Source organism: Alligator sinensis, unplaced genomic scaffold (assembly GCF_000455745.1).
Source record: "Alligator sinensis unplaced genomic scaffold, ASM45574v1 scaffold200_2, whole genome shotgun sequence".
Lineage (NCBI taxonomy): Eukaryota > Metazoa > Chordata > Crocodylia > Alligatoridae > Alligator > Alligator sinensis.
The window spans coordinates 707,122-729,263 of record NW_005842732.1 but is presented as its reverse complement, the minus strand read 5'-3'; the positions used below and the strand labels follow the sequence as shown (position 1 = coordinate 729,263).

Here is a 22,142-nt window from a genome sequence, read left to right as displayed (position 1 = left end):
ATGGGCCTCCTGGTCACCCTCGCCTCAACTGTTCTCTGGACTGGTGGAGTAAAGGAAAAAGGTTCAATACTAAAGTGTCTGATTTGCAACAAAATTCTAAGAATCTACTGGTTCCTCCCTGAAAACTTGTAATGCTGCAGATGCTGCCTGATCAGCAGAGCAGAAGTGAGGCAGAGGCAACTTTGAAGAGCTGCAATTGCTTGGAAAGAAGCCACGATTTAACCAGGGTATTCTGGCAAGGCCTCTCTACCCAGCATCAGTGCTCTATTCACTGCAATGTGACGGCTGGCAGAGGCCCTGGAACAATGTGCGCTATAGTGGCAAGAAATGGAGCTACCTAAACTTTGGACTCCTCCAAACCTGGTCAACAAACTGAGGTTTTTGAAGGAGAGCAGTTACATATGGGCTAACTACCTTATTAGTCTGTCACAGTTATGAGATGACTGGCATTAAGACTATTATCAAGATGTCCGTGGGGTGCCAGTCTCATCTAACATTGTTGCTTAATAATTAAGGATTTCCTGAGTTTTTGCTGTTCCTGATTTACTTCCAAAAAAAAAAAAAAAAAGTTCTGTTTGCTTTAAAATCTTGGACTCATTGCTTGCAGGTAGGGAATTATAGCTCATCATCCACTTCCAAACAGCATAAATTAGTTTCCCAGGTTGCTTGGGGGGAGGTAGGAGTTTCAAGCAGCATTATTTTCAGAGTTGGGTTTCACTGGATATCCCTGGAAAATTGAACCTGCTTTTCTGTTTCTTTCTTTCTTTGTTTTTCTTGTCAACCAGAAGGCTTATGCAGCCATTAATACGGTTAATGCTTGCTATACAACTCTTTTACCATTCTGTCAGTAATGATGGGCCAGGAGGGTGCTGCATGCAACTCATCAGACCAGCCTTTTTAGCAATGAATTACATTGGTACATAAATGGCATATGGATATTTACAGCTGTTCACCTAAAATATAATCTTTTTATTTGTTCTTAGTCAGTCAAACCCAGCAGCTACAGTGCTGCTTCTGTTCAACTGAAATCACTGGAAAATTAAGAATACAGAGCAGACCTTGAAAAATAAAATAAGGTAGCCGCATCTACACGTGTTTTGCTACAGAGTAGACTAATTAATTGTGGAGTAAAGCATCACCGTCTACACATGCAACACTATTAGTCCTCAGTAAACTAATGTAATGCTGCTGTAAGATAGCACTGTTGAGGTTATTTTACAGTGGGGTAATTCACTGCGATTAAATGCACATACAGATGCTGACAATCAGTATAAAATGTGCTTGGTCAGCCCTGCCAGCAGGGGCCCAGACTCCTGCCTGCCACCTGGCTACACAGCTCCACACTTCCAGAAGCCTCATGCCCCAGCCAGCCCCTCTGATACCCAACACTGCTACCCAGAGCCCAGGTCTGACCAGCCCTGACATAAACTGTTCCACCCTGGTTCAAATTGCTCTTGTCCCAGGTGCACATGGAGACACTGAGCCTGGGAATAGTTTACTCCGCCTGAAACTGCTCCAGAGTTTATTGCTGAAATTAATTGCACATGCAGATGCACCTGGTTGGACCAAATAGCAGTGAAGGTGCCAATAAGGCTGCAGGATTGTACTCTGTAATAACTTTACCAAAGAGTGTGAATCAAGTGCCATGGGGAATATACTGGGTTTTCTTCCACATGCTTCAGACAAACAAGTGCTGACTTGAATCCCTGGGGCTTGAACCTTTGAGACATTTTTGGAAGCTGATGCAGAAGAGTATGGATGAGGATAAGAAAGTAGAGAGAGCAGGGGCAGATCTGGGAGGGCTGCACGAAGACAATTGCACCCTGTGTTCCCTCCCAACACTCCCACCACTCCTTTGATTCCTGCTCCACCCAAACTTTAAAGCCAACTGCCCAGAAAAGATAGGTTATTTCTATTCAGGCAGCACTAAGGGAGTCAATTGACTTAATGGGCTCATTATAATCAACCTCATTCTTGCTAAACTCTCTTCATTCCACAGGTGTTAATGACCCTCTCTGTTTTTTAATGGTCTTCTTGTCTTATTAATCAAGCTACTATTTGTTTTTTCCTGTCATGAAGAAGTGTTAAACAGTCATTAGTAGCTTGATGTTCTATTAATCAAGAGTTTCTTCTACAATTTTGCTGTCTGTTAGCCTTTCCTAGTAAAATCTCACTTCCATTTCAAAGCCATGCAGACTATTTTTAGCTTTACCTACAAACTTTAACTCTGGTGTGGTAATATTAATTCAGGTGTGGAAATGGCTGGTAGTGAAATGTTGCCGGCACTGTCAAGATGCTCAGGAAGGCTAGATTTTATTTTAGGAATCTGAATTGGAGACGTACATTTAACTATAATAACTTCAGGCTGAATACAACTTTTTCACTGTTTTTGTCTAATGCGTTATGTTTTTTAAACTTACATATCATTTAACAAATTAGTGCTCATTCATATCAACATATATTTGGTTTTCCTATCATTTTAAATTGAATAATATAGTGGTAGGTCCCTAGCATGCTTTTTAGTGTGACGAGCTAGCTGGCAGTGACCTAGCCCAGGGGTTTTGAAAGGGCAAAAGATGATTGGAGGACTTGGGATTCCCTTTCCTCACCAACCAGGCCCCAGAGATTCACCCCTCATGTCCCCTGATTGCCCCTTGGGTCACCTGGAGGGGGATAAAAGGGGCAGCATGGCTGACTCAGGGGAGAGATCAGTGAGGGACCAAGAGGAAGGAGCTTCAAAGAGCTGGGCTAGCAGCACTTGCCCCAGAAGAGCCTGAAGGAGCAGGACCTGCAGGCAGCAGTTGGACCCGCAGCAGCACGGCGTGTGGCTGGAAGGAGAGGCTTCCTACTGGGCTCCAGGATCCCCTATGAGAGGCTGTGGCCAGCAAGAGAGGCTTCCTGCTTCAGCAAGGATCTGAGCAGTGACCTGAGGGGTTCCCGGCTCGGCTTCCAGCTCCTCTAATCAGAGACCAGGCAGCTTGATGTGAGGCCGGGACTCCAGGAAGGTCAAGACCCCTAGCAGATTAGAGCAGCACTGGTGGCTGTGTGGTAGTGTTCCTGCCTTCCACATAGGAAATCTGACTTCAACTCCCATCTTGGGGACTTGGGGTAAGTGAGCTAACAAGGAGAAATTCCTCTTGTAGTAAAAAGGGGCCATTGTGTTTTCCCCCTTTCTCCTCCTCCAGTTACCTAGGCCCTATATTTCTTTGTCCTTTGACATTTTGTATTTTGTGCCTTTTTATATTTCCCCAACCAGTATTGTTTGCTCTGTTTGTGTTTTTATGTTTTGTTAACCCTGTCTTTTGTCAATGATTGTAAGCGTCTAACCTTTGTTGAATCCTGCCCCCTTGGGACATTGTAGTGTCCACTATACCCTCTGATTATGCCTGTTATGTTCCCAGTATTGTTCCCTCATTAAAAGGTATATGGTTAAATCCCAAGTGGTGGTCTGGCTCTGCTCTATAGGGGGAGGAGAGTCCCTGCACCTCCCACAGCACTTGTGCACCTGCTTTGATCCCTTCAATTGGAGAGGGGGTACCTTTTTGGAGTACCGCCTGGGTTACATTAGCATAAAGCTTCTTGTTTCTCTGTAACTGGAGGAAAATGTATGTTGTGTTATATGTACACCACATTACCTGGACTCTCCTTTTTAAAAATCCTAGATTTACCCATGATGGAGAGTATTGAAGTGAAAGCATCATAGAAAGTGGGTGTGGGGAATAAGGGGCATCACAGAATCTTCCATTCCAGCTGTCGGTGCATTTAAGTCCTATAGTTCTCACTTGACTAGATTATTTGCTTCTCAGAGGGCCTAGCACAGAAGGCACAGGCTGGGTAACAATGTATTACCCTTCCTGTTTGCATTTTCTTCATTCTGAGTAACTCTAGGAGCCAGAAAGGACTATAAGAAACGCTGTGCTGTAACAATTGGCATTCATGAAGTAATGGTTCCACAAATACATGCAGTGGAATTGTGCTCTGTTGTGTCTTCTCCCACTCTCAATAAACTCCTCACTCAACAAGGTAAAAGAGGCACAATGGAGAAATTGCCCAGTTTTACACCAAATGAGTCCCCCTCCCTCTGATTTTTTTGGTTGTGCAGCTCCCTTCAGATTATAGTCCCATTGCACCACTCGGGTTACATGAAGGATCTTGAATGGGGCAGAGATCCTGACCCAGTGGTTCCCACACCAATTGAAACCATCTGTGGTTTTAAAATAGAAGAGAAGAAAAAGAGTTTGAAAAAAACCCCCCATTGATCAGCCATGTTAAAATGATGCATGCTTAAAAATGTGAAACCTAGCTTCTATCCTTGTGCTTTAAACATCTAGTCCTACAGCCTAATATGCCCCCAGAGAATAATCCCAACCTGCCCTGTATAGACATGTAACTCTCCTAATTCTCTTATTTGATAAAGGGCACCCTTTGTCCAATCCTAACCATCCAGCTCTCTTCTGTTCTTTTAAGGTAGGGATCCTTATGTGGCTACATGTTATAAGAATCCACTACATGCTGGCTGCATCCGCAGGAGGCACTGACTGCACAGTAGCCTGAGACTATTATACAGTAGCATCGCATGGCAGAAACCGTGACGCAATGCTACTGCACAGTAGTCTCAAGCTATTGCACAGTCAGCATCACAAAAAAAGCCATTTGTGAGTGCTACTGCACAGTAATGTGGGTTACTGTTCAGTCATTTAGGACTTATTTATACAAGTCCTAAATGGCCATGCAGTAACAACTGCACAGTCAGCATCTCATGTAGATGCAGCCTCTAAGGGGAAATTCCTGAATCCCCTCTGAGGGAGTATAATGGGACATCTTCATTTCCCCATTACAAAGAAGAAAGTGGCCTTTAAAAGGAAAGGCAGGCTTTCAGGCACTGCCAAGGCAGGGATATAAAGGGAGGAGACAGCAGAGAGGGCAGAAGAGCTTCAGTAATGGGAGGAGGTATGGGTTGCTAAGGAGATAGGCAGTCAAGTTTCTTTGGGGAAAAGTGGGTGCATGTACACATGACACTATGGCACCGTTGTTACTGCACCATCATTTGGTACTTCCTTTTGGAAGTACTAGATGATGGCACAGTAATAGCCTGTACTATGCCATGCACTTGGCACAGTTATTTCTAGGCACTACATTGCCATAGAGAGACACTATAATGTGGAGTGCATCACTACGGTGATGTAGCTGCAGCATCATGGTTTTTGCCCTCAGATGCTATGTTGCCATAGCGCATTGCTACAGTCATGTAGCATCACATGTAGACGCACACAGTGATATCTTTTATTAGGCCAACTAAATAGCTGAAACATTGTTCTTTGCAAGCTTTCGGGCACAAACACGCTTCTTCAGGAAAAGGGAGAGTCTAGTGGCATTTTGTGTGCTCCTATACACACAAATAAAGCTGCAATATACAGCTAAGCCCTCTGATAGCACCGAACTTGCACTGAGAACACCTGGGATTGCCACCTCACAAATCTCAAAAAGGCTTTCACTCAACAAGGACACTCCTCCAGAGAGAGAGATTGCACTTCGAAAGAGCCACCCAGATACCACGTGAAGAATTGCTGCAGTACAAAAAGAAAACCCCCACAAATCACACACCATCAGTTATGACATATCATCTCTCCCTGGAATGCAAAATTCTCAAACAATTGCAACCCACACTAGAACTCAAGGAGGGCCCAGTCCATATTTACAAGGAGTCACCTAAATATCAGAGGAAGAGGGCCTAGACATCTTTTAACCCAATGGACTAGTAGTTAGAACACTTAAACCAGTATGTGGGATACCCAAACTCTAGATTTGTCTCTGCCAGAAGGGGCTTGAATCCACATGTCCTATGTCCCAGCACAGTGCCCTATCCACCAGAGACAGGAGCATCCCCCTGAGCCTGTTGAAGCTTCATAGATGCTAGGTGCTACTGTTGGAAGGGACCTCAACAGATCATCCAGTCCGACCCCCTGCCTAGGAGGAAAGAGCACTGGGGTCAGATGACCCCGGCCAGATGCCCATCCAGCCTTCTCTTAAAGACCCCCAAAGAAGGGGAGAGCATCACCTCCCTTGGAAGCCCATTCCAAATTTTGGCCACCCTCACCGTGAAGAAGTTTTTCCTGATATCTAGCCTAAGTCTGCTCTCTGTCGGTTCCTTGTTACCCCAAAAGGCGCCCTGGTGAACAGAGCATCTCCGATCCCTTGTTGTGTCCCCCTATGATTTTATAGGAGGCCACAAGATCACCTCGCAGCCTTCTCTTGCAGAGGCTGAAGACACCCAAGTCCCTCAGTCTCTCCTCATAGGGCTTGGCCTGCAAATGCTTAACCATATGAGTAGCCCTCCTCTGGACCCTCTCTAGTCTATCAACATCCTTCTTGAAGTACGGCACCCAAAACGGGATACAGTACTCCAACTGCAGTCTGACCAGTGCCGCATGGAGGGGAAGTGAAAAGCAGAAGCGTAGTCGGCAGGATTCGAACCTGTGCAGGGAGACCCCAATGGATTTCTAGTCCATCGCCTTAACCACTCGGCCACGACTACATCTTCCAGACAAAAAGTGCCACTTATAGAGCCAAAAAGTTACACTTGCTTTCTTTCCAGACATTTTACTGTTTCTGTCTAGGTTGCCCGGGAGGCCAGCTTCAGTACGAGGGGCAGGACACCTCAAATAGTCTAACCGCTTTATTTTTTTTCTTCAACTGAAGATTGAGTGCAGAGTGTTATGAACACAAGAGAAAATAGTGAAGGTAAATGTCTCAGTAGAGCCCTTTTAAATGCCTAAATAGCTTGATGGCTATTGCACAAGATGGATTAGGGTAGTGTTTGGTGATTTAGGACCCTAAATCTGCAAGAGCATCTTGGATTTGCCCCACAGAATATGCATTTGGAGTAATAGGAAAACCTATGCAATATTTAAATGGGTTCAGGCATAATATTCACGTTCCAGCTACGGCACTGTCTTACCACAAGTATTTCAGAGCTAGAGTCAAATGAACATTTTGATGAGGAGAGAATTGCAGCAATGAGGAGCACCTATTTCCTAGCTCTTGCTATGACAGAAAATTATCACTTTTAACAGAGAGATACACGATTCTTGATTGAATAGAAAGTCCAGTTTGCTTCCCCTTGCAGTGTCTCCTACCATCGCTAGTGCATTAAAAACATGTTAAGGCAAGAGTTCAGGGGCAACATCACGTTCAAGGCCCATTCAGAGGGATGAACTGCAAAAACAACATTGAACAGTCCCTACTGACAGTGAATTCAACTACTGAGTCCCTTGGGTCTGCTGGGGAGACAGACAATGCTGTATTAAAGGTAAATGCAGCCTGAAGAATTCAGACTAACCTTCAGTAAAACAAGCTAATATGCCAGAAATCCAGGAGCTTGAATTTTATGTATGTTGGTAATGTAGGAGAAAGCCCACGGCAAGAGCTTGAATTTTATGTATGTTGGTAATGTAGTAGCAAGCCCACGGCACCAGCCAAGGGGCTGCCAAGAAGCATAAAGTAAAAATCAGAGTTGCTGAACAGTTGGGGCCATTCTCACACCTTGCCTTTTATTACAGCTATCCGTTCCTTGCAGTGTTTCATTAGATTGTAAAACAGGGTTTCCCCCCAGAGGAGTTTTTATTTCAAGCCCAACACTGCTCCCATTTACACCATTGTAAATCTAGAATGATCCCAAAAAAGTGACAAGACACTGAAGTCTGTTGCACTGCCACTCAGCGCAGAATTTAGACCATCATCATGATCAGAAGTGATTGCCTCCAGCTTGATAGGGAAAAAGTTCCCAAGGTCACCTTTTCTCACCTTGCCAGGATTCATCCATCTGCCTTTGTTTTGTGTTTTTCTAATATTCCTTAGTAGCTAGATATTATGTAACTATATTGGGTCATCCTTTCTTCTCGTTTCAATTTCAAACATAAATAGTATGTTCTAAAAAGAGCTCATACATTAGAAAGAAGGTCAAAAGCCACATTAAGACCTGCTACACTTTTAGCCCTAGGGGAAGCCACCCCTTGCTAGTTAAGGCAGGTTTTTTTTTTTTTAAATCTGCTTATTCTACCATGGGATCTGAAGAGGGATACATTATTCAAAAGGCAACTCCAGCTTTTATAAGAACTGGCAAGATACGAGACAGCCAGCCTTTAAAGTGGACACACACTGTATTTTCCATTTATGTTGTCATTCAGTAGAAAACAAAATACAAGTCAGTAGTTTTCAAATGAGGCCACTGAAAACCAAGACCTGGATTTATAAGTGTCTGAAGACAGATGTGATTGCCTTAATGACTCCCATATCTTTGATTTTTAAAGTTACACTTTGAGAGGTGGATTTCTTTTGGTAGAGCTGTATGCATTGGGTATTTGTTTAGTGGCTAATGAGTAGCTACAACATAACTTTAGCCAAATGTGGCTTGCAAATGGTACAATTGCTATGAAAGCACCTCCTGGGTGCTGTTTGTCAGGGGGCATCTTGTATCTTCTTAGACTGTTTCCCTCTTTTTAAAAGGATGCAAGTAAAATTGTGTGTGTGTTTCTGTAAGGTTACATATATTAGCTACCATCAAAAAGCAAATGCTGAAGTACAATGTAGTACCATCCCGGTGCTGTGCACAGTAGGTGACACTGAGGTTTTTGGAGAGGTAGAGTTTCTCTGCATAGGACATACCACAATAAAGTCTGCACTTTCTGTAAAATATTTGCCTACTTTTTAAATAATTTATTGTAAATGATTTAATTTAAAGAATTAAACCTTCTTCTGTAGGAAGGAAATTACTTCTGTACATTTTGCGGGGTTGCAAGGAAATTTGCCATAGAAGACAAAGAAGAGCTAGCCCCTTAGCTGCTAGGAATTCTTATGTGAAGCCCATCACCACCATTTAACAGGTATTTACTGTGCCATACATCTGCTAAGAGTCCTGTTTGCCTCAGGAAACTTCCATTTCTATGCATTCCCTGCTGAGATGCAGTGGCTGGTTGAATCTCCCGGTGTAGGGTGAGCAGGCCTACTGCCTAAAACAGTCACCTAGTTTTACAGACATAAATGAGATTGCCATTCAAGCAGAGCTGCAAACACTGCACTGGTTCAGTCATCCCAGTAGAGCAGTGGTTCTGAACCTTGCCAACTGTAGACACCCCTTGCTAAACTTTAGGCAACTTATCTGAAAATGCCAGCTCTTAGTTTTCACTTGTTCTTTGCCTATAGAAAAAAGTAACCGAGCAATTCTTCTGTTGCAAAGAACACAGAAAGATTACAACAGATCAGATTGTTTCTGACACTAGATTCCTACTCAAAATCACTGTGAATATCTTGTGAATCATGTTTGTATATCTAGCAGTTCTGACATTGTGTAGCACCCTGTGGCACCCTTGGGTCTGAGAGGATCTCAGGCACCATGTGGCACCCTTGGTTCTGAGAGGATCTCAGGCACCCCAGGGTGCTAGGGCACCCTGGTTGGGAATCACTGCATAAGAAAGCCCCAAACATAAAATACCCTGGAGTGAAAACCAGCTTCCTAGAGTAAATAATTGCCCCTATCTGGGCAAGAGCACTCAAAAGCTTGGGGCACATTAGTATAATCACTATTCTATGGCCTCTGTGATTCATAGATTCATTGCAAGTCTGGAAGGGACCTCAAAAGATCATCGACGATTCGTCTAGTATTTGCTGCTTTAAAGCCATGGTTTATGGAATCAATTGACTACATGAGGCTTTCAGCTTCTGTTTTATGTCCTAGTATTTTTTGTTATCAAGAAAAGCTTGAAGTGTGACTCCTAAAGGCTGGAGCAGCAGAAGACATATATATGTATATATTTAGAAATTGTGTGATTTTCAAACTGGTGCTGTGTTGGGAGTGTGAGTTAATGTGTGATTTTTTTTGAATGCTTGAACTCCTACTCAACAAATTTACACATCAACGTTCTAACCCTCTCTTTCCCATTCCCCGCTCTGTACCCTAAAGCCTAATCCAAATGTAATCTGCAGCAGCAAAGGTGTGTATGCATGAGATTTTGGAGGGTTTTTTATAGGTGGAAAAGGTTTATCAAGGTGTTTCCCCGGTTGAGAGTCTAAATGTTAAAGACTCAGTGGGTGAGGGAATTGCATAAGGTAATTCTGGAAACCAAATGCTCTAACTTAGAATTGTATATACATAACTTGGGCTAGGTTTACACCAATAGAGTTGACATTATGTTCATCCTCAAGCCTATACACATGAACCATCTGTGCTGTAAACTCCAAAGCTCAAACCCCAGAGGCAGCTTCAGACCCTGAAAGCTCTGCTTAACTTCTAGATATGTGGTAAACCCCATTACCTGTTCAACTCCTGGCCCCCTCTCCCTGCAGCGTGTTTAGAATTTACCAACTTACTGAAAGGTTCAAGTGCAGGACGTCTACCAGGAACAATCCCACAACTCCATGCTCCTATTCTCTGGCCCCTATCTCCCTACTTCTATCTCTATTGTAAGTAGAGACAAGCCCTGAAAGAAAGGTAAAATGATGCCTAGAAGATCTACACTAAGGAATGTGGGGTACATCATAGTGACCTGTTTAAGTAGGAAGCAGCATTGTGTGAGTGGCTTTGGTGTAGACTATAATATAGAAGGAGAAGGATGGTTTACATGGTTTAGGCTGGTTGAGGACAAACGCAGAGGGAGTGCCTCTACACATGCACTTTATTGCGCAGTAGACTAATTTACTTCACACTAAAGTGTCACTTGGACCGTAGCATAAAGGAGTCCAGGGTCAAACAATTACGCTTATATGGAGGCAAGTTTCTAATTAAACCAATGCTTTTGACTTAAGCCATACATTTACTTCACACTAAAGTGTCACTTGGACCAGTGTAGACTAATTTACAGTGCTGTTGGATAGTCCCATCAGTCACAGGTACTGTCTAATCATGGAGTAAATTACAGCATGCATGTGGAGATGCTGATGTCAGGATCAGTTTACTCCAGCTCAAATTGCACTGGAGTTTATTCAGTCACTTTAATTGCACAGTTGACCCTAAATGTCAATGTAGTCATATCCTTGATGTCAATTATGAAAAAAAATATATTAACCAGACACAAAGTAGGATCTTACTTCATTTGCATATTGTGAATCTTCAGACTTACTGGCTATGACTGTATGCAATAACAAACATATAAACAGAGAATAATTTAGATATGATAGTAAGCAGAAGGTACGTCAGATAGTTTTAATAAATTACAGCTAAGTACCAAGGTGATAGCTACCTTAGAAATAACCATTTTAATTAAATTGCAGAGGAATAAATGAAAATGAAAAGATAATCTTGAAGTATATTTTCCATTATCAATAGTTCATCAACACAAATAGATTTCAGACTAGTATTATTGGTAGGTTTTTTGTTTGTTTTTGCTTTCTTGGAATATCCAATGAATTTGTGAGGCAAATGTATTTATTTAAAAGCTGTCTTCCCGGCAAGTTGACCAGGCCAAAATATACATATGATTTATGCAGCAGATCTGTTGTAATGTGACTGCCATTACACATAGCCATAAATGATGCAAGGCAAGCATTAATATCTATAAGTCAATGTTCAAAGGAGTTTGTTTAGCCATGGCCAGGCTGTGAGGTGTCGAAATAGATCCCTACACAAACAAGACATTCATCCATTTTTCTACAGCAGATAAATGGTATTTCTATTTCATAATGTTTGTACACTATGGAAATTACTTAATATTATAGATGGGATACAATTAAACTGTGAAAATATTTCCCAGTCTCCTGAATCCTTGTTTGCAGACTGTTGATGGCACTGACTTAGTCCATCAAAAGCAGTGGAGTGAGATTTTCCACTGTGTTCATTTCATTGGACTGGATGTGTAATTACGTTTTGGGGAAAATAAATCTTTCTAGAATAATCATTTAGCTCAACAAGCTTTAATCCAGCAGAGCACCCTGGCATCACCTACTTTATATAATAAATAAATGTCGAATAAATACATGTCCAAAAAGGCTTTCATGGCAGCAAAATCACATTAACAGAGGTCAGGAGTTTATATCAATGCCTGCTAGAGCCCTCTCCAAAGCAGTAGGCTGTTTTCAGGTCTACTCTGGAGGTTTGCTTTCTTATAAACACAAATGTGGTTCACCTCAGGGGAAAAGAAAACAGATCATTTGATCCTCTGCAGTAGGCCTGAACGCCACACTGCTAATCATGAAGGAATCATGGAAACACACCAGGTGCAAGGCACCACAGCTTAAATCCAGCAGAACTTTCTCTGTAGCAGGCTCCGGGGACTAAGTCCTTCAGAGAATAATAAAATTGTAAAGGAAAATGCAAAAACAAAATGCAGAAAGATTAATTAAATAAAGGGCATCCTTCCAAAAAACCTCTAACAACTCTATGAAATGTGTTTTCAGCACCACAATGCACATTTTCTGTTTTGTGTCACAGCAAAGCCATTACGTGTAAGTGTTACCTTTGAAACTCCAGAAAAAGACACTGATGAATGTTACACAGTGGACCAAAGACTGCCAAAACTAACAAATTTCTGCTTAGAGACCCTCAGAGTGAAATCCCTGTGAAGTAGCAGAGCTTGAAGAGTAATTAGCCACAACCATAACAAAACAGTGAGCTACTCACCACTCAAATCTCTATGACTTCTCTGTTGTTTTAACTATCACTGCTCTTGCTAGGAGTTCAGGAAGGACTGTCTATAGAAGAATTTCTTAGAATGAAACCAACTAATTTATCAAGACTTAGAAAGGATATTTGTCTTTGCATATTTACAGTCTTTTGACACAGATAACCACCATCTTACCTGTTCCCATTCTTTGTAGATTTTAGGCAACATTCATTCCCAGTATAACTCTGCTTATTTCAATAGAGATACATCAAGCATGGGACTGGCCAGTCATCATTGTTGTGAGAAATAAGCTCAAGTAGTCAGGATAGTGTTCTAGGTTGGGGGGAAATGAAATTTTACTTCTTTTAGGACAAAGGTATTTGTCTTAAATTCTCCATTCAGTGCACTCTGAAGAGGGACATCTCATCAAGAGGTCCAAACAATGGGAGGCATATTAGTTTGAAATACTCAAATCTGTGTTAAGCCTGACTTGTACATCAAATAAACTGGCATTCTTCTCAGTGTGTTTTGTAGATCTGCTTTGATTAGATTCATGGCACGCTAGTAAAAATGTTAGTAGCAACAAAGGTGATGTTGTGTCTGCTATAGACCACAAGACTAGGAGGAAGTGACGGATGAGGCTTTCTTCCTACAGCTATCAGAAGTTTCCTGATCACCGGCCCTGGTTCTTCCATCACCCTGACATCTGCTGGGAGGGCAATACAGCAGTGTGCAGGCAATCCAGGTAGTTTTTGGAGAGTGTTGAGGACAACATCCTGGTGCAAGTCCTGGTGCTGCCAACTAGGGGCTGTGCTCTTCTTCACCTGCAGCTCACAAACAGGGAACGGGCGGGGAATGTACTAGTAGATGGAAACTTGGGAAGCAATGGCCATGAGATGATTGAGTTCAGGATCCTAAGGAAAGGAAGGAAGGAGAGCAGCAGATTAAGGAAACTGGACTTCAGAAAAACAGGCTTCAACTTGTGCAGGGATCTCATGGACAGGATACCCTGGGAAGCCAGTCTGAGGGAGAGAGGTGTCCAGGAGAGCTGGCTGTACTTTAAAGAAGCCTTACTGATAGCACAGGAACAAGCTATACCAGTGTTCAGGAAGACTAGCAAATATGACAGAAGAATAGCTTGGCTTAGGAAGGAATTATTCAGTAAATTAAATCACAAAAAAAGAAGCTTATAAGTGGAAACTTGGACAAATAACTAGGGGGGAGTATAAGAGCATTGCTCGGGCATGCAGGGAGGAAGTCAGAAAGGCCAAAGCGCAATTGGAGTTGCAGCTAGGAAGGGATGCGAAGGGTATCCACAAAGGTTTCTACAAGTATGACGGTAGCAAGAGGAGGATCAGGGAAAGTGTGGGTTCCTTACTAAATAGGGGAGGCAACTTAGTGACAAAGAATGAGGAAAATGCTGAAGTACTCAATGCCTTTTTCACCTCAGTCTTCACAGGCAAAGTCAGCTCCCAGACTACTGCACCTTGATTACTACTCTCTGATACCAATGCCCCAGTCAATTTTCTATCCACCTTACAATCCATTCACAACCTGTACTTCCTTAGCTTGCCTATGAGAATGCTGTGGGAGACCATATCAAGAGCCTTGCTAAAATCAAGGTATTACACATTCACTGGTCTCCCCACATCCAGAGAGCCAGTCATCTCATCACAGAAGGCAATCAGGTTGGTAAGGCATGGCTTGCCCTTGATGAATCCATGCTGACTGTTTCTAATCACCTTCTCCAAGTGCTTAGAAATGGATTTCTTGAGGATCTGCTCCATGAATTTTCCAGAGACTGAGGTGAGGCTGACTGGTCTGTAGTTCTCTGGATCCTTCTTTTTCCCTTTCTTAAATATGGACACCATGCTTGCCCTTTTTTAATCATCTGGGACTTCTCCTGATTGCCATGAATTTTCAAAGATGATGGCCAGGTTCTCTGCAATTACATCAGCCAACTCTCTCAGCACCCTTGGGCACATCCCATCCAGCCCGATGGACTTATACATGTCCAGCTTTTCTAAATAGTTCCTAACCTGTTCTTTCACCACTGTTGGCTGCTCACCTCCTCCTCAGTCTGCTGCCAGGTGCACTAATTGCCATGAATTTTCAAAGATGATGGCCAGGTTCTCTGCAATTACATCAGCCAACTCTCTCAGCACCCTTGGGCACATCCCATCCAGCCCGATGGACTTATACATGTCCAGCTTTTCTAAATAGTTCCTAACCTGTTCTTTCACCACTGTTGGCTGCTCACCTCCTCCTCAGTCTGCTGCCAGGTGCACTAGTCTGGGGAGGAGGTGAGCAGCCAACAGTAGTGAGGCCACATCTGGAGTCCTGTGTTCAGTTTTGGGCCCCCCACTACAGAAAGGATGTGGACAAACTGGAGAGAGTCCAGCAGAGGGCAACAAAAATGGTGAGGGGGCTGGGGGACATGACTTATGAGGATAGGCTGAGGGAACTGGGCTTATTTCATCTGTAGAAGAGAAGACTGCGAGGGGATTAGTCTTCAACTACCTGAAAGGTGGTTCCAAAGAGGATGGAGCTGGACTGTTCTCAGGGTGGCAGATGACAGAACAAGGAGCAATGGTCCTTTGCAGCGAGGCAAGCTTAGGTTAGATATTAGGAAGAATTTTCTCACTAGGAAGGTAGTAAAACACTGGAGCAGGTTACCCAGAGAGGTGGTGGACTCTCCATCCTTGGATGTTTTTAAGACCTGGCTAGACAAAGCCTTAGCTGAGATGGTCTAGTTCAGGGTGGTCTTGCTTTGAGCAGGGGGTTGAACTAGATGACTTCCTGAAGTACCTTCCAACCTTAATTTTCTATGATTCTACCTTAGAGTTTGTGTGGTTGCTGCTATATGTAGTCCTACACAGGTATTAAAGCTCAGAGAATCTCAGAAAAGCTCAGTGTAGATGTAATGTTTGTTTGACTTCCCCAAAGAGGATATTGTTTTAATAGACATTCTAGTCATCTATACCAAGATGATAGTTGTGTAATGCTTTTCCTACGTTAATCAATCACTGTTTCATATGAAGAGTTTTTACACTAATGATTTCTTGGCTTCCATATTATTTTATCAATGCTTAGTTTATTTACAACTTTTACGGTAAAACAAACTTTCACTTAACCTTTCACCTCCACAAAAAAGACAAAATATAAAGAAACAAAATACGCAAGCCATTTTCCTCATGTTCATTCATTAAACCTGAAACAGTAACCTTGTTTTTCATGTAATCCTCTCTAGTTTCCCTAGGATAAAAATGTCACTGTTGTTACTCTACTGATAATGTAATATGACTATCCATAAATTCTACTGCAAACATTGTATAATTAAGAAATGGAGCCATGCCAATTTTTCTCACGCACAGGGATGTTTGGATTCAAGGATTTGGGCTGTCCCAGAAGTCTTAAAATAGCATGTCTGGAGTTTGATCCAGTCACCTACAAGAATCTAGTTAGGCAATAGTTGCCTTTGAATGTAAATGAAAACTGCAGAAATTTTTTAAAACTCAAGCAGTGAAGTCTCTGCCATTTCTACCTCCCTCCATCACTGTCTTCTTCCTAGAGGCCTCATGTTTCATTCTCTTTCCATGCCCTCAGAGGAGAACCCCAGAGGCTTCAAACCCCGTCATAAGGAAGATGGTAGGTGGCTTGTAGTATCCAGTCCTGCATTCCCCTGTGGTACCATTTAACATGAGCTACTCCCCAATGCATCGCATGTTTGTACGTATTGCATGGAGGTGCAATGCGGAAAATTATTAGGGCTCCCAGTGCCTGGTGATCCCTGGTTGATTAAAACTGAAAGCATTGAATACTTGACCTCCAACACCTCCCCCCTGCCACCCTGAAGAAGGAGTGAGCAAAAACAGCTAATCAGTACCCAGCTAAGAGACCCAGAAGGGGCACGGGGCATGGAGGTGTCAAGCTTTTCCTTTCAGTAGATAACAACAGTCAGTGGGATTCATAGGAAAAAGATGGGGTTGGAGACATGACTTCATGTCTGATTCTGAAATGAATTATCTTTTTGGGTTTTAGATCTCAAAATATCATTGTCCGTGACCTTCATCAACCAAACCCTGCAGATGTAGGTATAGAATATAAGAGAAAAGCTGGTTTTGCCACTGTAACTTATTCTACTATCCAGAACTAAAACAAACTCTACTGGCAAAAGTGCTGTTTTGCCAGTGTGACTGCCTCTAAAATAGGGTTCCTCATAGGTATATAGGTATAGGTATATAGAGATGCCTTCTCACCTCCCTGATAAATGTAACTTTATGAACAAAAGTCTGTAGTATAAACCTTACATTTCTTTTGAGTCTGTTTTCTGCATTATACATATAAACCCTTTGCGCTACCTAATCTTTAATAAAATCAGTCCCCCAGGGTCCAGCAACCCCCGTCTCCGCAGTCTAGGAGGGATTAAGACATTGTTTTCATGTCATCCTCTGTCTCCATTACACTGGGCACATCTACATGTGCTATTAACGCACATGAATAAACTCTGGTGCAGTCTGCGCTGGAGTTTATTGCTCCCAGGCACAGCATTCACACGTGTGCCCAGGACCGCAGCACACTGAGCTGGGGTAGCACAGCCCCAGCTGGCAGGGGTCCAGGGGGTCAGCCTACCAGCCCAGAGCTGCTCCATCCCAGCCTAACGTGCTGTGGAGTAGCTGGCTGGGACACGAGGGTGTTATAGTGCAGGGCTAGCTGGAAGTCAGCTCCTGCGTTATAGCACCCGTTTGCCCCAGCCAACCCTGGTCGCCGTCTACATGTTTCGCAGTGCACTAAATAACTCCACCGTAGGATAGTACTTGTGTCAGCAGTACTGTCGTACAGTGGATTTAATAGTGCCACATGTAGATGGCGACACTTTACTACAGAGCTAATTAGTCAACACCACAGTGAAGTGTACATGTAGATGCCCCCAATGTGAGCCACATCCCATTAATGACCAATAGGAAAGAGAAGTATCTACAAAGTCAAATCTGTGCCTGTACCACTGCTATACATGGGGAAAAAACACCCAGTCCTGACTCCTGGCTGGTAAATTTTTAGATTACCTTTCTCTATAGCAGTGGGGCATGGCCCTCCACCTGGAATCTCTGTGTATATTAACAACCTTTTATTGAAGCAGGGCTTTGGCTGCTTGTGGCAGCTTAGGTGTTATGTCTTTGTGTTGTGTTAGGGTTGATGGTTATCCTATGAAGAGTTTAGATTAGGGATTGTATAGGATAGTTTGTATAGGGGTGATCCAACCTCAGGCAGGGAGTTGGACCTGATGACCTCTGGAGGTCCCTTTTTTCTCTATAATTTTCTACAAAATGCAAACTGGCAAATATTTTTAAGTGTTTAACTGTCTTCCTAATTTTGAATGTAAGCTCCTGGATGTTAGAGTACATGTTCATCCCTGAGCACCTTGAGGTAGCACAATAAATAAGAAAAGGCAATGTTCTCTACATCATTGTGAGTTTTCAGCCTCCCAATAATAACAATAATCAAAAACATCCAATTGGAAGAATTAAAAAAAAAAACCCAAATCCAAAACCGCTTGAAACTTATGCATGACTCCTTTTTGGATAAGGTAATAGAGATCAGATGTTTGGGTATATGTGACCTTCCCTTTTTTCACCCCCAGTCAGGAGGAACCTCACAGCAAAACACCTTTAACATCAGGCAGATACTAGATGTGAGATTTCCTGGCACTTTTATGCACCCACATCCAGCATGCAACATGTGTATAATACAAATAATTGGTCTGCATAGGTGAAAACATACAGTGAGGTCATATTTTGGTGAATTCTGCCTCCCATTTCCTCAATGATATGTATTTTTTTTAGTCAGCTGCCATGTTGGCTCTCCTGCATACCCTTTTGACAATTTAGTTTTTCTTTAATTTTGACACATCAAGAGAGCATACTTGGAAAAATGCCTTTCCCACCAAAACTACCCACAAATTGCAAAATCAACATTGAACTATTTTGTAGCTATTACTCCAGTGACAGGATTTGAACTTAACATCCTCTGATCCAGGGTACTGAGATAATTTTTTTCGCTCTTTATGAAAATAAAAGCCAGCAATGTCTGAAGGAATTACCCTCTTCTGTGGGCTGCAACAATTATACGAAATGGTTTCCTTGTCAGTTGCAGGAACAGTAGTTCTTTTGACATCACCGGGTTTTTTTCTAATGCTGTCAAATATTAGTCTAAATGGAAATATTAGGGTTTGGCATTATATTCTCAGATTTACTTGCTAGGAAGTGTGAGTACTGCTGATTGATTTAGTTAAATCATCATATATCTCTCTCACTCTGCATAGGCTATTATTTAGTTTTTCCCCATAACAGCAAGTCATATTTACTTACTGCATTTAGTTAAAATTTGTCTTTCAGTCAAGCCAATCTACAGGTAAATTCAAACTGGAAAATAGACTCAGTCTATTGAATAAATAATTTGCCACAAATATAGCCACTTACTTAGTTTTGCATTTAAAACAATCCTCTCCAGACAACAGTATTTTCTCTTGTGCATATTTGTATTCCTGTCTTCTTGTCACTATTTTTGTGTGGTGGACAGGGTAAGGAGGGCTCAAAAATGAACTCAGTATTCCAAGTACGATCACACTAGTTACACAGGGAGAGGAATTGTGACCTTTCTCCTCTCTTAAACAATGTCTATAGCTTTGCAATGTAAAATTGACAAAGCTCAGGTGTCTTGTTATCTAACTCCAATTTACAAGGGAGAGTGGGCTAGCCTTGGCTCAAGCTGTCTGCTCCCACTGAGCAGGGAGGTGTGCTCTAGTGTCCTCCAGCTTCTGGCCTGCGTTACTGCAGGCATGTGGCTGCATTTCTGGAATCAAAAGTGAATGTCTATTCACTTGCTTATCAGTTCAATCTAAGCAGCTTCAACTAACTGGTGAAGATTGAATCCATTGAACCTTGGGTTGTTCGATTGCCTGTACTTAGCCTAAGGGGGTGAAAGAAATGGTGGTAAAAAATACATAAAGAAACACTACATTTTCTGCTGTCCCTCTGGACAAGGGCCCTACACCAACAGTTGATTACATGTCCAAGTCTACTTAAGTTTTAACAACTCTTATTACCTGCCTACCTATTTACCCGAAAAAATAGCAAGCTAATTAACTGTTTCTGACTTTGCTGCTCAGCTGGAATAGAAAATACCTCCTGTTTCATTGGTTTCTTGTGTTACACAAAGATTATTGAAGCTACCACAGTTTATCCGTCAAATGTCTCAAAGCACTGGTCTGTCCTATCACTGAAACCTCCTGCTCCAAGTTCTAGAGGTATCGTTAAAGCTAAAATTTCTTCTTATAATGTAACTACTGCCAGAGTGCTGCCAGCAGTATCATGAGTGATAGCAGTGTGATATGGAGTACCACATACACTTCCAGTCTTCCATGCTCAATAAAAAAGAATTCAAACTGGAGCAGGTGCACAAAATAACTAAAAAATTATTAGGAAAGCTGACAATCTGCCTTATCTCTTTAAGTATACTGAGGGAACATCTGAGTGGGAAAAGAGCTATATAAGCTACAAGACACAGTTGATGCAAGAACAAATGAATGTCAGCTGGCCAGAAATACATTAAGGCTGGACATTAAAAGAAGATTTCTAACCATCAGAGCAGTGAGGTTCTATTACAGCAAGTTATCTGATTAAATATTCCATAAAAAGTGCTTCCTTCTCTATGTGGAGTACCATATCCAGTTTTGGGCCCCACACTTCAAGAAGGATGTGGACACATTGGAAAGAATCCAGGGTGGCAAAAATTACTTGACACCTGGGAAGCATACCTTGTGAGGAAAGGCTGAAAGAACTAGTGTTATATAGTGTGGACAAGAGAAAACTGAGAGAGGATTTGACAACAGTCTTCAAGGGTGATTACAAAGAGGATGGAGACAGAAATTTCTCTGTGGCCATAGGGGCAGGACTTGGAGCAAAGTGGAAGTTGCAATGGAAAAAAGCACTTGGCTGAGATAGCTCAGTCAAGGATGATTCTGCTTGAGCAGGGAGCCAGACTAGATGACCTCATGAAGTCCCTTTCAACTCTACTTTCCTACTTTCCTATGATCTCTCCAGAACTCGGCCATAATCCTACTGAATAGGCCAGCAGGGAAGGAAAGAGCTGTCACTGGGGGTTGTTTAAGAAAACGAGTAACGTCACCACCTTTCTGCATATGGCTTTATCTCTCACTTGTCTAGTGTCCTCCTTTTCTATATCTGGATATCACATATCTAACTGAAAACCTGCCTTTTCTCTAGTATTTGCTGATTGTAGTAAGTATAATTATACTCATTCTACAAGTAGGAAATATTAAAGCACAGAGACATGGAAGTGACATTCCTTATGTCAAATGGCCTGATGTGCCCATAGCTGATCTTCTTCCTTCCAGGCCACTTTCCCATTCATTGCCTCCTTTTGATTGCAAAATGCTTGGGGTAGACCCAGTGTCTCTGTTCTGTCTGAAAGATCCAGCTCACTTACAGTGCTTCATAGAAATATTAAATAATAAAGAATAAAAGTGTAAATGTGTTTAAAAGAGCAAAATAAGGCTTTTATTCCAGCTGGAAAAAACCCTATGGTATCTACATATTAATTACATTTTTTTAAAACTCCTTTTGAGATCTTTGCTAAGTGTAGTTCTCAATTATCTAGCCAGAAGACATTATGAAGTGATAATTGATGCTAAACACTAGCCATATTCATATAGCCACACTTACAACCATTTAACACCTATTCAGGTGTTAACACTATGAATTGTGTAATAAATCATACAGTAGTTTGAAAGAGGGGGCTTGCCTACATGGAAGAGTTTTACCAGTTATACTAATACAATTAGGCAGGTATAGACATACTAGCATATCTACCTATGTAGGTACTGTCATTCTGGTAAGAGAATGTCTTTAAATCCTTTCCCAGGAACTTAAGCCAAAAAAATAGCTGTTCTACTGCAGAAATAAGGAGATTAAGTGGCTGTTATCAGTTATGCATTCACACCTTAGATATGGTATCTACACAAGGCCTTCTCTCTATAGACAAGGCCTACACAACTTTACAATTTAGGCCCAAATCCTCAAATGTATTCAGACTTCTAACTCCTTCAGGGTACCACTGAAATTAGTAGGAGTTAGGAGTGAGATTCATAAAGACATCTAGATGTGGCAATGTCTACACAAAGTTTTTCAGGCCATCTCCCAAAATGAGATGCATAAAGCCAAGCTAGGTGACTAAATTCCTTTTACATTACATGGGTAGAATTAGGTAGATAGGACTGGTATTCCCAAAAGTTTAACACTGGGCATGTGAGGTTGAAGAAGTGCCTTAGCCAACCAATAGGAAGCCTGGGTGTCTGTGATTCATTCTGCTCAACTGCGGTGCCTAAATTCCCCTTAAATCTCAGTTTAAATACCTAAGGTTCTTTATTTAAGGGAAACCTCGAATCTGCTCATGCTTCCATTTATCCCACGTACACAGCCCTATATTCACATAGTGTATTGGAAAGTCTTATCCAAATACTTTCAGCAG

General features: G+C 42.1%; 1 non-coding gene across 1 annotated transcript; it reads right to left on the bottom strand.

The window, feature by feature from the left end:
• Positions 1 to 6,453: 6,453 nt before the first annotated feature.
• On the bottom strand, positions 6,454 to 6,535 carry TRNAS-AGA. Its single transcript has one exon. It is a non-coding gene; the product is annotated as a tRNA-Ser (tRNA).
• Between the last annotated feature and the right edge of the window lie 15,607 nt (positions 6,536 to 22,142).